At 36.7% G+C, this 18,275-nt stretch overlaps 1 non-coding gene across 1 annotated transcript; it reads right to left on the bottom strand.

Annotated features, from left to right (window-relative positions):
- Window positions 1–16,721: 16,721 nt before the first annotated feature.
- LOC145625937 (small nucleolar RNA R71) lies at window positions 16,722–16,827 on the bottom strand. Its single transcript, XR_014110829.1, has one exon. It is a non-coding gene; the product is annotated as a small nucleolar RNA R71 (small nucleolar RNA).
- Window positions 16,828–18,275: the final 1,448 nt, after the last annotated feature.

Genomic DNA, 18,275 nt, shown 5'->3' on the forward strand with positions numbered 1-18,275 from the left:
ACGAACTGGGATCATGAGGCGACCAATTCTTTGCAATAAAGTTCTGAAAATGAATACTAGCAACCTGTCTCACTGCCATATCGCAATTCCCATCAACTATTATCTGTAATAGCCTGATCGTATCATAGATAGAATGACTAACATTGCAATAGGATCATAGATAGAATAACAAACATTGTAATAGCTTAACATATTATATGTTCTTGATAAAATATAGAAATGCATAGATAGGATCATATATAGAATGACTAACATTGTAATAGCTTAACAAATCATCTGCTACCATCTGTTTCAGGGACTAACATATATAGTAACATTTCATTAGCTTCTATCAACTACAAAAAATCAATCTACTAGTGATTAAATTGACTTGCGATCATTAACTGCTACAAGGAATATACATAATTCACATAAAATCAGCCTTTTATTCATCAATACCTAGAGATAAAATAGTAGTACAAATTTGACACATACCCAAATCCAAATCGAAGGCAGCCTCTAAAGTTCTTTTTTTTTTTTAAAAAAAAAAAAAATTCAGAAACTAGTGATTCAGATCAGTGCAAGGATTGAAAAATGCAAGTCATATGCTTAACAGAACTCGAAGAACCCTAGAATGAATCAACATGCCATATCGAGTTTCTTAGTTCTCTCTATAAACAAAAAAAATTACAAAAAAATTCGGCAATCAGGTATTAATCGACAAAGATGAACAAAATTCATTACTGATTGTGAAGGAGTTGTGTCTTCGATAAGTGCAATTACTAGATATATCAAGGATCACTATTATGGAGATAATAAGTTCGTTCTCTTGGGGCGTCATCATCTGTTGCTAGACTATGAGAGATGATCTTTGGGCTAGTCAAATGGTCCAAAGCCCGCTAGAATGGATGCTATGAGGTCACACACAAGGGTATTGGGTTAAGCAAGTTAGAGGCCCATTAAAGGGCCTCATGAGCAATTAACTAATCATAAAATGGATTGGGCTAGCATAGTTAGATTGGAAATAAGTTTTGGGCTTTTGACATGGGCTCTTATTTAGAGATGAGATCTATAAATAAGATCCATACCTAGGGTTGCAACCAAGCAGTCATAATTCACACACACTGAATTTTGACATCAAGGCAACCAATCCCAAAGACCCTAATTCCTCTCTCAATCTCACGGCTATCTCTCTCCTCCCCTCGTTCGTACGGCCGGCCACCTTGGTGGCGCGTGTGGTGGTTCGTGGTGGTTCATGGTGGTTCGTTGCTCGCACTTCTCCATAGAAGGTCAATTGAAGGGTTCAATTGCAACTAACTAGCATTAGTGGAGGTCTAAATCTGTGCCCGTGGACCAAGTACAGGAATCACGCTTGAGGTTCTTTATCTCCCATTGTTCTTGCACGATCGCACGTGGAATCACGCTTCAAAGGTACGATTATATGTTCTTTATGTGTTATGCATTAGATCTTGGGATTAGGTACTGTATGAATATGATTCATGTTTATTTCCGCTGCGTAGTACCTATAATTCCCTACAGTGGTATCAGTTAGCCTATTGCATTTACGCATATTGACTATAATTCTTTGATAGTCCACAATTTTAATTCAATTAAGAGGGAGATTAATTTAATTATGGTTCAATTATTATATTTAATGTTATTAAACTTTTGGAATCGATTAAATGTGATTTAATTATACTCAAAATAGCCATGAAGAAACCGGATTTTAGCCCTAGTATGTTCGAAATTTTCGAACACCCTAACCCTAAATTTTCGAATTTTTCGAAATTCCTAGCCCTAAAATATGATTTTTGTGCTTGATTTTGATTTAATTCGATTTATTTTATGATTCATAATTTTAATTGGATTGATTTATGCATAAAAGTGTTTTATGTATGATGATCAATTTAATTTTAAAAGTTAGAATTAAATTGGGATTAATTTTATGATGAACCCTAATTTTAATGTTGAATGTGATTTAATTTTAATCTTATGGACTGATTTAATTTAATTTTAATAAATGTTATTTTAATTAAATTAAAAAAAAAAAAATATATTATTTTGGTCGGCAACCGCGGCTGGGTGGCGCAGCCACGGAGGCTGCCGACCAAGTGGTGGTCTAAGAGGGAGGGAAGGGGAGGGCGGAGGTCGGGGTGGTTGTGGGCAGCAACGTGCAAGTGTTGCACGGCTGCCAGAGCAGCTGCTCGCTGCTGCCTTGCGGCAGTGGCTGCTGTTATGGCAGCCAGCCACCGTGGCTAGCTTCGGCTAGCCAACCACGGTGGCCGGCGGTGGTGGCTTGCAGTTTTTTCAAAAAAAAAAAAAACTGTTTTGAAAAATTATTTCAAGATAATTATGAATTATTTTGGGATAAAATCAGTTTTATTTTGGATGAGATAAAATATTTTGAAAATATGATCTTTTATTTTAAAAGATAAAATTGGTTTTATTTGGATAAAATATTTTATTTTAGGATAAAGTCAAATCTTTCAAAAGTTGTTATATTTGATATTATCCATATTTAAAGTTGTTAAATTGGTAATTATCCATAATTAATGTGGTTAATTTTGGATAAGATTTGTTAGGATATTCTGAGCATATTCCAAAAGGATGATAATTGATTTAAATAATGTGATTATCCCATAATTATTTTTGGATTATAATTGATTTAAAATTTTGTGATTGGCTAGTAATTAGGATAGAATTTCCTAACTTTGTTAGGATAATCTTTGAGGATAAATATGATTTATCTTTTAAGATTAAAATAAGATTTGATTCTATCTCATGACTAATTTAGAATATATGATATTTTATTGATGGTCATGAATAATATATGATATTATCTAATTACATTAATTAAAATATAAGATATTTTGGTGCCATGTTTCCTTAATTGTGAACATTCGATGTTGTAGTTTAGGAAAGCATGATGAGTGATTTATTATGTGGCAATTTTATAATATATGATGTTATTTATTGCTATATAATGACTAGTATAGCCCAGTAGATTACTAAATACGATCTGCGCATCGTGATGTATTTTTGTAATCTTAATACGGTCTACATACCGATAAAGTATTTTTGTAATTTTATTTCATTTTATTTAAGTTGTAGATAGAATAGAGTAAAATTACAGGTTGTAGTTAATCCAAGAAGCCCATGAAGTGAAGGCCCAAAGGAGCAAGGTGGATGAGATCCATGAAGGTTCAAGTGGGAGCTTTTTGCTTTATTAGTTTCTTAGGATTAGGGGTCATGCTATGTCTTGTTTATGCATTCAGTTTATTATGCATGTTAGATTTTATTGATGTTATGTGATGATGCGCTAGAGTTCACTATTTAATCACAACATAATAAATCTAGGTCCCAGTAATATTGAGGTTGCTTTTCCAATTGAAAACCCGATAAAACCTTCGATATTTATGACAGGTCATGCCTCAGCTGGGTGTCATACTATATCTTAGGGGAGTGGGGGTAAATCACGTTTTACACTTTTAATTGGTTATACTCAACAAGGTTACCTAAAGAGTTTAGAACCTTGAAGCTAAGGGTAATAATTAAACATGTGATGGGTAATTATTCAACCAAGAATTACAAAGAGTTGTAATCAGTAAAGAGTTTACTCACCTTGAAAATGCAATACTTGATGGTAGGGCCTCAGTTCGGTCAATTATTGCACAAATAAAGGATCTTGGAATCATTTTATTCAATAGGGATCAATTAAAATTGAATAAATGCTTTACAGTTGCCAGTTTAATTCGCTTATTGCACTTTAAATTTTTATTAAACATAATTGAATTTTGCGTTTACTTACAAGTAACATGTCGTTCTAATTTTATTATTATATATAATTTCCTCGATTTAAAATAAAGTTGAGAAACGTTCTCAAAAGGTTAAATGATAATCCATAAACCTATATTCCAATTTTGCTAAGATGGTTCTAAAAGGCAAGTTTTAGAAATCCATGTCACATGTCTAGAGTTGGTTTTATTCAAAATGTTTGAGTAAAATGCCAACACATCTTCATTTTGAAAAGCGTTTCAAGGGATATAATGAGATGGGAGGTACAAACCCTCTAAAAGACAAGTATAAAAGTCCAATAAAATCTCTTATCTTCAATATGATTGAATATAAGAAAGTGATTGGAAATCTCTATGATCAAAATTTGATCAAATGACGCTATTCTTCATCCACTTTATATAAGAGTTAAATAGTTGATTAAACTCTAATATGAATGATGATTGAATAGACTTAGCAAAATCATGAAATGTGCTTAAAGTAGTTAAGCAAAGCATCATTTTGAACCTAAGAGAAGTGTTCTAAGTGGCTCAAATGGGAAAGGTTTAGGAATATATGAGGATTGCATTAAGAAGTTATAGGCCAAGAAATGCAAACAATTTGCTACTTCTCAAACCTAGAACTACTTACATGCTAAAAGTTGTTATGAACAACAAATGTTTCAAATTAAATGGACCAATTCCAATTGATTAGAAACTACCTCATATAGTTGGAAGGTAAAAGAATGGAAATGTTCCAATTTAATAAGTATATTATAGAAATTGATTTAGCACATTGCTACTACTTCTTGGACATATGATGTCTTGTTTAGTTCTCTCTCATTGAGAATGAGGTTGAACTAAATGAAGAAGTATGGCTAAGGGAGAAATAAATCTACAAGTTTAGAAGCAAATGTTGCTACTTCACAAGTAGAGTCTACGAGTCTGGAAGCAAAAGTTGCAACTTTACAAGTAGAGCCTATATTTCACCTTACCTTGTTATTGGCTAGAATTAAATAAATGTTATTCAATTTTGCCATTATCAAAACACCATTCAATGTTAGTAATGACTAAGCATCGAAGATTCAAGAAACGTGGAATAAATGTTATTCTATGCTTCATTGAGTCCTAATGTGTTTTGAGATTGCTAAATAGGTTCAAAGTTCTATATGATAGAAATTATTAAACCATTTCTATATATATAAATTGTCTCTAAAATGTCAATTAATTCGAATGAAAAATGAACATTACATGCGAAAGATCCAAAGGGATGGACTTTCAATATCATTGGATTATGAATCCATTGATATATGTAAATATCATTCTAATTTGAAAGTATTGACAAAGTCACCATTTAGAGAAATGATGATGGGAACTCAAGGTCGAATACATATCGATGTAAGAAAACCAAAGGTTCAAAGGCTAGAGACGGACATTGAAACTTCATTTGTGATATGATCACATGTGCTTAGTTGAAGCATAAGAGTGAAAATTTTGAAAAGTTCAAAATGTTCAGTATGAAGTTCAGTATCAACTTGACAAGATAATAATTGCATTACAATATGATTGTAATTGTGAAAATTTGAGTCAAGACATTTACTTGGCAACACATTCAAAATATTGCGATATGATCGTAATAATGAAAATTAAAGCCAAGACCTTGATGAACATCCAAGAGTTGTGAAATCGTTTTACGACAAACTCTGAAAGAAAACCTTGTGAAGTGTTTATGAAGGGAGCTATCAATCTATATGAGATATATTTTGATAATGGATGAAAATTACCTATCTTCCAACCATTGTTCAAGGGATATACTTTTAAGATAAGCTACAAAACTAAACAAACTACATAGGTCAAATCAAATTGTAGCAAAGACTTCATATGTGATATGGATAAGAAAAGTTCTTATTAAGTCTTTCTACAAAGCAAGGAATAAATATTGTATTAAATCGTTTAATGCACGATCAATTCCTATACATAGCACAGGGTACTACTACACAAATCATACTTAGCACAAAATGTTTGTTGCTTAAGTAGGTGCCCTCTTGGAAATTGTTCCAAAAGGTCAAGTGGGAGTAGTATAAATCTCAAAAGAGTTTGAGAAAAGCAACAAACAAACATGGTTCAAACCATGATTGGTTCACCCTATGCTAAAAGTGCCTCCTCGAAAGGCAAGTGGGAGTATAAGAATCTCGAAAAGTTCGAGAGCCTTGAAAAGTTCAAGAAAAGTGATTTCGAAAATCTTGAAAAAATTTGAGAAGTAATCGAATCAAAGCAACAATATGAGCATGATTCACCTCATGTTATAAGTGACAACGCATGGTCTCATTAAGTGTAATGGGAATAATAACCATGTGTCGAAGGTAGTACATTCCAAGTGCACATCCTCAATTGTTGCATCAAAACCCACAATGATGACTAGCATATGTAAAACTTAGTCAAAGAAATATGATTTCATATTGATTAAGAGTTCTAAAACATTCATTTTGGAACATGATGATTATGCAAGTAACAAAGATGATTTGACAAGTAATGACTCCAAGTGGTTTAAAAACCAGGAAATCTGAAATAGATTCTAAATCTGTAAGCAAGTGTATGACACTTGAATAATTTGCCTAATTGGGTGAGACCCATTATAAGCAAAGCAGACAAGAAAGAAAAATGTTTTCTTACTAAAGCAAAGACTTATTAAAGGATTCAACTAATTCATAGTATGACTATGATTACGATGAAACCTTTACATTAGTCACGTTGCAAAGATCTATTAAAGATATTTTAGTGATTTCTACCTTATAAGATTTGGTAGATGGATTTCAAAACACTTTCTTGAAATTGTTCATGAAAGAAGATTTATATATGATACAATCAAAAGTTTGAAGATCCAATAATCCTAAGGATGCATAGCATCATGAAGTTAATGTTCTTAATTTTGTGAGTAAATCAAATCGTTTGATGTTCTCGTAAAATGAAGAAAAGGTCTTGTGTGTACAAGATGTTTAGTGGGAGCTATGAAGTCTTCTTGGTATAGTAAAAAGAGAAATTATTCATTTCTTGAAGGGTCAAGTGATGGCTAATGCATTTTGTATGGAAATCTTGAAGAAGAAGATGAGTACATTTGGGATTCAAAATCTATAGAGATAGGTTTTGATGGATGTTTTAGCTTGGTTAAGAAACTTATATTGATAAGATTCTTATAAAATTCAACGTTATATTGAAAGGAGTTTCAATCCCATGTAACATGACACATTGCTTAATGATTCAATACTTTGAGAAAGTTTGATGAAATTAAGGTCTTGAGTGATGATCCTTATGCAGTTTGCAAAGGATGCATCATGCATGTCATGGACTATACTCGTCTATTTGATTCACATGTTTTAAGAACAAGTGATGATAGATTTCAGTCGAAATCCAATGTTACATTGGAATACAAATTAGAAATTTCTAAGTTCCTTGTGAAAGGACGAAGGAAAATTCTTAGTGTATGGAGATGAAAATGATTATAAAATTTAGAAATTGCAAAATTCATGTTTATGAGAATATCTCATGAACTCTACTTACTAAACCCCTTCCATTTCCAAAGCATGAGAAACATGCTAATGAAATTGGATTGAGGCAAATGATGTAATTAGAAGTTGTATTTGTTTTTGGAGAAAAACAAGTTACATATGTAATACATTCATTTGCAGAATTATGTTTATCAATTGAAACAAAGTTTCAATCTTATTTAATTGTGGTTTCAAGATTAAATAAAATGTCCAAAATAATTATGAATTGATGGGCTCATCAGGTTGATGACCTGGTGAATGGAACCCCACAGGTGAACTAAATTCATATATTATTTAAGTTCCTAGTTCGGAATCATTAAACTGGACATAAATGATTTCAATTCATGGACTAGCATGTAAGATTGATTGGATAGCGCAGTTTCATGGGCTATAGGAGCATAGTGAGGCTCGGTCAATCACATGGATATGCATGAATGATGCATGATCGAACTATAGACCTACTTTGAAGTTCAAGTATAGAGCTTCCGGATATATTAGTGGATTTCTTTGACAAGAGTGGAACATTGATTTCATTCAATGGATGTTATGGCTGTTGTACACTCAAACGTCTGCCCGTAACTGGAGATTATAAAGGGTGTTTCCCGGTTATTTCAGAAGTTGAGTGGGAGCTTTGGTTGCCATAAGATTGAATTGAGTCTACCTATTTAATTAGGAATGTGTCTTGGCATCTTGGAGAGGGAGAATTCAGAAAATGCATGGCCGTGCTCAAATGGATTACATAGTAACCATTTATTTTGTAATTCTCACTTAGTTTTCAAGAAAAGATTTGTAGACTAATATGATCGCGACATGAGATGCAATCATATTATCAAATCGACACACATTGACTTAAGGAATTTGAATGTTGCGCACTTGTCTCAGACAAGTGGGAGATTAAAGGAGTTGTGTCTTCGATAAGTGCAATTACTAGATATATCAAGGATCACTATTATGGAGATAATAAGTTCGTTCTCTAGGGGCGTCATCATCTGTTGCTAGACTATGAGAGATGATCTTTGGGCTAGTCAAATGGCCCAAAGCCCGCTAGAATGGATCCTATGAGGTCACACACAAGGGTATTGGGTTAAGCAAGTTAGAGGCCCATTAATGGGCCTCATGAGTAATTAACTAATCATGAAATGGATTGGGCTAGCATAGTTAGATTGGAAATAAGTTTTGGGCTTTTGACATGGGCTCTTATTTAGAGATGAGATCTATAAATAAGATCCATGCCTAGGGTTGCAACCAAGCAGTCATAATTCACACACAGTGAATTTTGACATCAAGGCAACCAATCCCAAAGACCCTAATTCCTCTCTCTATCTCACGGCTATCTCTCTCCTCCCCTCGTTCGTACGGCCGGCCACCTTGGTGGCGCGTGTGGTGGTTCGTGGTGGTTCATGGTGCTTCGTTGCTCGCACTTCTCCATAGAAGGTCAATTGAAGGGTTCAATTGCAACTAACTAGCATTAGTGGAGGTCTTAATCTGTGCCCGTGGACCAAGTAGAGGAATCACGCTTGAGGTTCTTTATCTCCCATTGTTCTTGCTCGATCGCACGTGGAATCACGCTTCAAAGGTACGATTATATATTCTTTATGTGTTATGCATTAGATCTTGGGATTAGGTACTGTATGAATACGATTCATGTTTATTTCCGCTGCGTAGTACCTATAATTCCCTACAGATTGCATGTATTACTCGTTTCTATTGAAGAACATATTTTTTTAGATTTATTACTCGTTTAGACGTACAAAGGATAATCGAACCATACAAATGCCAAAAATGAATCAAATACAAATTGCATGTTGAAAAAAAAAGCAAATTAGAATTCACAAGAACAAATTCAAGAATTTAAACAATTAGATGCCTAGAAATCAATTTAAGAAGAGGAAAAAACAATTGAAGGACTTCTTACCTCACAATCTAAAATGGTTGAAGTTTTAGGCAAAGCTATCCCAAATTATAAGAATTGTTCTTCAGTAGTTTTTGACAATTCGCCGCTATCTAGATCCAATATCTAGAATTCACTATAAGAGGAACAACAAATTAACACTGATTTCTTTTTCTTCGCACTGTGCACCGCCCATAATAAAATCTTCGAACACTTTTTTACATACCCATCAACCATAATTTCTCTGTAAGAGCTTAAAAAGAGAGGAGGAACAAGGGGTAGGAGGACGGAGGAGGAGAGAAATAGCACAAGTGTTTTGAAAACTCAGATTGATGGAGGAGAAGGGAAAAAGGCTGGTGAATGACGGGGAGGAGAGGGGAGGAGAGAGAGAGGGACTGATGAGAGAGAAAGAGGTGTGACGGCTATTAGGTGAAACCCTAAAAAACAAAAAACGGGCTCCTCTCATCAGTGAGGCCTGTTACGTGTAATATAGTATTCGTAACGGGCATGTATTCGTAACGGACACTATTTTGCCGGTTACGAATAAATAAGTATTCGTAACGGACACTATTTTACCCGTTACGAATATCTTAATTGTAACGGGCAAAGCTTTGCCCGTTACAAATAGCCCGTTACAAATGAGATTTTTTCCACTAGTGTTACCGCTTCTATTTTGTTTGTTTCAGACTTTAATTTCCTTTGTAGGGTCAGCCCATTCCTTCTCGTACCCGCACGAGACCCGAGGTGCGGAGGGATCCGGCGAGGTCTAGCTCGAGACGTCGCCGTACTACTTCGGGAGGTAGGGGCGGTCGTTCCAAGGCTGCTCGGGTAGAGGGCTCAGGTTCTTCCTCTGAGGGTGCACATTCTGCGCCGGTAGGCTAGGGAGAGGCTACCTCAGCTCTTAGAGGTGGTGGGATGTACGAGGTTGGCTCGTCATCACAGCAGCCTCCACAGGCTCAGCCTCAGGTTGATCTCGGGTGGACAGGTCCTACGTTGAGTTTTCCTCCTCCCGCGGAGACTGGAGCTAATGTTCGAGATGGAGCCGGAGCTGGTGGAGAGGTTACTCCTTGTACAGCGGAGTTTTATGCGATGATGGGTTTACGTCCCCCGGCGCCGTAGCTTATACTTTGTGATTTTTTATTATTTATTTGACTTTGTATAGAACTTTTCCTTTTAGTTAGACTCATTTTTTAGACATATTTGTATATACATACTATTATGAGTTTATTTTATTTATCATGTTTTTTAATTTTTATTATTATGTGCATGTTTGTGTGTGCAAAGAAATGTGACAAATAATTTTGCGCAAAAAATCCGTCACTTTTATTATTGATGGAGGGTATCCGACTTTCTCCCCCAAAAAGAAAAAAAACGAAAAAAGGAAAAGTCAAATGAAATATTGGATTTATAAAAAACTTGGAAATAAAATCCAAAAAATAATATAATTAATACAATAGCTAAATTAATTAAAAAAAAGAATAAATGAATATTTAGGAAAAGATAAGGAAATCGTAAACTCATTAGTTGACTCGAATTAAGTTAAAAACGCTGTTTGTAGAAAGCGCGTACGCTGAGGCAAATTGGCGCTAGCTGGCGCCACGCGTTTTGGTGTAGCGCCAGGCGCTACACTTAGCGTTTGGCGCCAGGCTTTGGCGTCAGGCGCCAAGAGTTGGCGTCTGGCGTTAAAGAGCGCTGATGCCGAATCCTTCCCAGATTAAAACTGCTCCGATTCTGTGCATAAATAGCCCCCTGTCCAGCAAATTCTCTTCATAATTTCAGCAGATAAAATATTTTTTAGCTTTTAGAAAAATAATAACATATCTCTAGTCACCAAAACTTTTACCAATTACACCCATGAATGGTGTCGGTCTCTTAATGCCAAAGAAAGAAAAGAATTAGATGTGTTTCACTTGGGGGGTATTTATTGTATCAAAGGGGTAGATCTTGACTCAGATTTTATTCATACCGCTCTAGAATATTGGGATGTAGATACCCATTGCTTTATAATAGAGTATGATGAAATTAGCCCTTTGCCGGAAGAATTTGGTGCTATTTTAGATTTCCCTGCAATAGATCTTGTAGTAATCCCTAGAATAGATGCATATTATTATAAAGATTTTGAACGCTTCTTCAATTTAAAAGACTGTGATTTATAAAAAAATAGTAGATGGTAACATAGTTAATTTGAAAAAATTTGCTCGCCATTATTTTGATAAACCTTACTCCGAATCTTTTCATGTTTATAGAAGAAGGGCTTTCTTATTTTGTATGCTTAATCAATTTTTTCTTACTAGTGGTAAAAATAATGAGGGTCAATCATTTATAACCACTGTATTAGAACAAATTGAATCAGGGAGAAATCCAATGCCTTTAATAGTTGGAGAGACTATGATTAGCCTTGATGAATTAAAGAGGGATCCAAAAGCACCTTTCTGGGGCTCTCCAATTTTATTACAGTTAGAAAAATAATAATTTTAATTACAGAAATCAAAAATATATTTTTGTATAGTAATAATAATTTATTTGTATTGCAATTTTTTTACAGATGTGGCTAATGGAAAGGCTGGAATTAATTAGCCTTCCAGACAATATTGAGAAGTACACTCCAAATTGCTTCGTGAGGAGGAAGAAACGCTTCTCTAAGATGGGGCGCCATGATTGGAAGAAGGTCTTCGACTCCTGCAATTTTGCCATCAAGTGGGTCATCCCTTGGTGGAAAATAGAAAGGATGGTTGGTGTCAACAAGCAACCATTCTGCCGTCTTCCAAGCTTGTCTCGTATGACTTTTTATTATCCCTCCAAAGTAAAAAGACAATACGACCTACTTCAGACTATTCCTTCCGGAGATCTTCGTCTTCCCTACGAGTTCCCTGTCTCCCAGGAAGTAGACAAATTTAATGCTTATTGGAGCGCTAGACTTTAATGGGAAGTAATTACCCAAAAGGTTCCTCCTTCCCTGCCCAATGATGTGAAAAAGTGGTTCCTAAAGAAGCCTTCAAAGGACGTGAAGAAAAATCAGGGTTAAACTGATGTGAAGAGTCGTCTAGGTGACAAGGTGATTCCTGCTAAGGAACGCTTAGGTGAAAGAGTTGAGTTCAAAACACCTACAATGCCTAGGAAGAAGAGTACTGCAAAAGATAAGGGGAAAAGGAAAGCTGACACCACAGAAAAGAAAGCTTGGGTAGAAAAGAAGCATTGAGTCCTAGCTGAAGGGGAAACTATCTACTCTAAGATTGAATATAGGTCCTCTAAAGGATGCCTACTAGCTAAGGTTATGGATGAGGAGGAGGAATCAGACAAAAATTGGAAAAGGGCTAGGAAAGAGAAAGAAGATTAAGAGCATTGCTTAATTTCCAATTATTAGACTTAGATTATTTTTTTTATTTAAAGTTAATTTATTTAGGCTCTATTTAAATTCCATTAATAATGTAATTTATTTTATCAATGAAATTCCAGCTTTTTAATTAAATTATTTACTTTAAATTTATTTTTATTAAAGCAATAAAAACCGAAAAATTAATTTTCCAGAAAGTTTTTCGAGTACGGAAGTCGAAAATTTTCCAAAAACACCGAAATATTCCTAGACTTGTAACTGTAAATTGGCGACACACTTTTGTGATTGGTGCCGGCTGCGGTAGTCTGGCGTCAGGCGACGGTGCCGTCGGCTGGCGCTGATGTTCATCGGCTGGTGCCAATGTTCAACGGCTGGCGCTGGAACGTTTTTCGTCACGCCGATATTTTGTCGATCTTTTGTTGAATTTTTTATTAATTTTGGGATGCGAGATTTTTGAAAAATAAAGTGGCCGCACCCGTAAAGGGTTGCCTACGTATCCTTTCTTAAGGAATCAGGCCAGACGTAGCTCTCTTGAGTATCCTACTCAAGTAATTATGGGTAGTATTTCTTAAGTTGGTGAAGATTTGTCATGTTCGAGAACTCATTGCCAACCATATCAGTTAATTTTGCTGCACCTCCTGACAAGATTGTTTTGACAATGTAGGGTCTAGACCAATTAGGTCTAAATTTACCCCTTGGATCAAAAACATTTTTCCTTAATGCTTTTAACACCAAGTCTTCTACTTTGATGTTTCTTGTCTTGACCTTCTTATTAAAATGCCTAGCCATACGAGTTTGGTAACACTGAGTGTAATGTAGAGCTTCTAGTCGTTTAGTAGAATTAATTCTTCATATCTTGCCCTAGTCCATTCAACTTCATCGAGTTTGCTCTCTAACGCGATGCGTAGAGTTGGAATCTCTAGTTCGACAGGTTGTACGGCATCCATTCTGGAAACGAAGGAAAATGGTGTATTTCTTGTTGATGTGCGAATTGACATGCGATAACCCCACAATGCAAAGTGAAGTTTTTCAGGCCAATCCTTATAATTTTCCGTCATTTTCTCGATGATAGTCTTTAGATTTTTATTAGCTGCCTCGACTGCTCCATTTGTTTGAGGCCTATAAGGGGTAGAATGATGATGTTGAATGCCATATTTTTGTAGCAATTCTTCACATTCGGCTTGAAAGTGAGTTCCATTGTCACTTATCATTTCATGTGGGACTCCGTATCGACAAATAATATTTCTCTTGATAAAGAGTGCTACATGTTTTGCAGTGAGTTTAGCGTATGATTGCGCTTCGACCCACTTTGAGAAGTAATCAATTGCTACTAGGATATACTCGTGGCCTCCTGTTCCTGGGGGAGTGATTTTGCCAATGATGTCAATTCCCCATGTAGAGAATGGCCATGGTGACGTATAGGTGTAGAGCAAGGATGGAGGAACATGTTTTAAATTGGCATAGATTTGGCACTTAGGGCATCTTTTTACGTATTGATGGCAATCCCTATTCGTTGTAGTCTAATAATATCCTCCTCGCATTATCTTTTGAACTAACATTTTTCCATTTATGTGAGTGCCACAAATTCCTTCGTGGACTATCCTCATTGCTCTTTGTGCATCCTTTTTTCCTACACATAAGAGAGCTCGACCCTTAGGTACCCTTTTATGTAGTTCGTTGTCTATGAGTACATATTGGGAAGCCAAGAGTCTTAAAGCTCGTTTTGCTCTTTTGTCAGCATGTGGAATGTATTCTCCTTTGGTGACGTAGTTGAATGTATTCGTGTACCACAATTCTTCTTCTTCTTCGTCTTGGATTACTTCATCATCTTCTATAGCCTGGATGTATGACGGTTTATGCCTTTTTCTGTAGTTAGAGGCATTTGTTCAGTTTCTGTGGGAATCCTAACCATTGAGGCTAGTCTTGTGATGAGTGGCATTTATGCCACTCTTTTATCTTTTTTCTCTAAGGATTCTCCCCTCATTTGCAATTGTTTGGCCCTTTTTCTAAGCATTTTTACTTAGTTTTTCTTCCTCTTTTCTTTCTCCTTTATCCTCCCTTTTCTTAGTCTTCCCGCTTTGTTCTTATTGTGATTTTCATGCTTATGCTTTGTAGGAACCATCGGGATTTTCAAGAGGAGGAAGCTAAGCTCAAGAGAAGCTAGAGGAAGCATGATTCAGAAGAGGTTCGGCCGAACCTCCTGAAGGTGCGGCCGAACCAAGGTGTAGCCGAACCTGCTCAGTGGTTCGGCCGAACGTTGAGGCAGGGGCAAGATGAAAATTGGCAGTTTTGCAGGAGTGGCCGAACCACAGGAGTTCGACCAGACCAGGATCAAGGAGGTTCGACCGAACCTACCCATGGTCCGGCCGAACCTACCCTGTAGTCCGGCCAAACCTACCCTATAGTCCGGCCGAACCTTCCCATTTGTTCGGTCGGACCTCTCCTTTTATCAGCTGGCTCTGTACGGACTATATAAGTCCCATCTTAGAACGTTTTGAGGGGAGATTAACTTAGTTTTTAATTTTTCTACATTTTTAGCTTAATCTAGAGAGAGAAACACTATAAGTCTTCATTGGTAGAGAGAGAAAGTGTGGTTTACTTCATTGATGAACTTGGATTTTGAAGAAGGAGTTTTGTACAATCCTTTGTAGACCTTCATCTTCAATTAATGAGCAATCTCTTACTCTTTCTCTTTACCTTTGTTTTTTATTTTGCTTATTTGCTTTGATTTTTCTTCTTTGCTTATTAATCATGTTGATGCTTATTGATTTGATGATTGATATTGTTTTCAATATGATTTGTGAGTAGTCACCTAGCCAAGGTTGTGGGGATGGTGTAGTTGCTAATTGTTCATGCTTATAATGTTGGGGTTATGTTAATGGTGATTAAAGTCTTTGCATGCTTGATATTCTTTGGTCTTTCTTGCAAGTGCACATTGTTAGTTGATCAAAGATGAGTCTTTACTAACAGGTAACGGAAGTTGACTTAGTTGAGATTCATTACTATCGATAATTCTTTGTTTGCACCTTCTAATATATGGTTCTAATGTGGAAACATAGAGGCTATGTTAGGAGAAACCAATTAACCCCGGAAGACGGTTAGATTGGACCCCTTTACTTCGGTATTCGTGCATGTTTAGTTTACCATTGATATGCTACTTTATTATTGCATGATCAAGCGTCAACTTCACCTACTCATTTCCCTTGGTGCCTAGCTTTATTAATTTTAATCCATTTCATTCTTAGTTTAACCTTCTAGTTATTCACACTTCTTGTTCCGAGATAGCTTAGACCCTAGGTAATGAATGCAGTGCTTAAGCATTTCTCCCTGTGGTTTGACCCCTCTATTTACCCTATGCACGTATTAGGTCGGTAGAGCGTTATAAATTCATTTGATTTAGGTGTAGTCGCTCAACGACACGATTATTGCCTTGTCAAATTGGCGCCGTTGCCGGGGAGACGGTTTCCATTGCTATTTCATTGCTTGTTTGAGACTATCTCACCTTTATTTGTTAGTGTTTGCTACTTTTGTTACTTGTCAGTGCTTACGTTCTTCTTAGCTTTGTTGTATGAACAGAGGACGAACCCGCTCAAGATCTTTGATTCCCATCGATCCATAGCTAGAGAGGTCTTTGTCCCTACTTCGAAGAGAAGCAAGAGCAAGGAGTAGAAATTCCCGCACTCCAACGAGAAGAGTAAGAGAATTAGAAGATACTCCACCCTCTTCACTCTCAAGTGAAGAATTAGATAGCCCTAAATCATCTTCGTGTTCAGAAATCAACCCTTTCTCAACCTATAAGTTTGAGAGTAAAGAAGGTTCTAAAATGGGAGAGAATACGCCTTTGAGTCGTCTTGGGGCCCCCGAAGCTTTTAAAGCGCAAAGTGGGATCCTAACTTTTACTACTCAAGCCAACAATTTCGAGATCAAGCCTAATTTGATTGCCTTGATTGAGAGGAAACAATTCTCGGGTGGAAAGTTTGAGAGTCCTCATGAGCACCTAAAAGAGTTTGAGAAATATTGTGACACAATAAAGGCCAGTGGAGTGGCTCAAGAATATATTCGCCTCAAAATGTTTCCATTTTCGCTAATAGGGAGAGGTCTAGAATGGCTAGAGAAGGAGGTGCCCCCTAATTCTCTCACGACATGGGACCAAGTGACTACGGCTTTCTTGAGGAGGTTTTATAACCATAGGAAGACCGCCGAGGCTCGATCTTTTATTCATGGTTTTCGCCAAAAGAGTGGTGAGTCTCTAAGTGCGGCATGGGAACGATACAAAGAGCTTCAACGTCAATGCCCACACCATGGGATACCCAAGTATCAACTCATTCACACTTTATATGGAGGTCTCACACCTCAAGGAAGAACAAGCCTAGACACCGCGACCGGTGGTCCAATCATGAACAAAGGAGAGCATGAAGTGGAGTGTATTATAGAGGAAGCCGCAAAGCACTATGATGATTGGTACGAAGGAGAAAGGGATGCTACTTCTAGCAAGGGTGTTTATGCATTGGAGCAAGCCAACGCAATCAACAACCTTTCTACCCAAATCTCCAAAATGACCAAGCAAATGGATGAATTGATGAAAGAAAGGTCCAACCCTCATGGTAATACCTCCCCTTCAACCAAGGGAGGCAATGGTATGGATACTTCCTCCCCCTCTTCTTAGAATACAATGCCCCAAGGATGCATGTTTTGTTCTAATTGTGAAACCTATGATCATGATACCTCTCATTGTGTCTATGCTTGTGAAGTTCAACCCCCTTCCCATGAACATGATGGTAATATGAAAAATGTCAATGCTATGAATTTTGCTCCTAGAATGGGAAATGTAGGAAACTTGAGGCCAAACTCCAATCAAATGGGGAATTGGAATCAAGGTGGAAACCGTGGTTGGAACCAAAGTGGTGGTGGTTATGACAACCAATACCATGGTGGGGGAGGCCCTTCCAATTTCAATGGAAGAGGCTACTCTAACCAAAGAGGGTATGGTAATCAAAACCAACAACCTAATTCCCGATACCATGATCATCAAAATCAAAATTTTGGTGACCAAGGTAACATGGGAAATAATCAACAAAGCAATGTTCCTAACCAAGGCACCGGAGGCAATAGAGGCCAATTTGTTTCTAACTATGCCCAAACAAATAGGCCTCCGGTTTCCATTAACCCCAACTTCCTCCACCTCAACAACCTCTTCAACTTAAAGCCCCTCCAATAGATCCCGTGATGGCTAAATTAGATGCTCTTTTAAAAATGCGTGAGGAGGATCAAAAGAAACATGAAGAGGCCCAAAAACGAACCAATGCTCATATGAAAATGCTTGAGACCCAAATTGCTCAAATTGCATCTAATTCATCCCCTTCTTCTTCTTCTTCTTCTTCTTCTTCTTCTCACATCCCAAGTCAAGGAATCAACCCAAAACCTTTGTATGCCGTGACAACAAGGAGTGGGAAGGTAGTAGGGAGTGACCCTTTAATTGAGGAAGAACCCCAAGAAGAGGTGGAGTTAGAGAATGAGGGTGAAAAACCCAATGAGCCATTGAGTGTTGCAAAGGAAAAACATGTTGAGGTGCCCAAGGAAAAAGAAGCCACCCCCTTGCCCCTAAATCGCCAACCTAGAGAGGAGAAGCTACCCTTTCCACAACGATTTGTGAGAGCTATACTTGATGCCCAATTTGGGAAGTTTTTGGAAGTCATTAAGAATTTGCATATCTCCGTCCCTTTTGTTGATGCTATGAAGCAAATGCCCCACTATTC

This window comes from Chenopodium album, chromosome 3, assembly GCF_948465745.1.
Source record: "Chenopodium album chromosome 3, dcCheAlbu1.1, whole genome shotgun sequence".
Lineage (NCBI taxonomy): Eukaryota > Viridiplantae > Streptophyta > Magnoliopsida > Caryophyllales > Amaranthaceae > Chenopodium > Chenopodium album.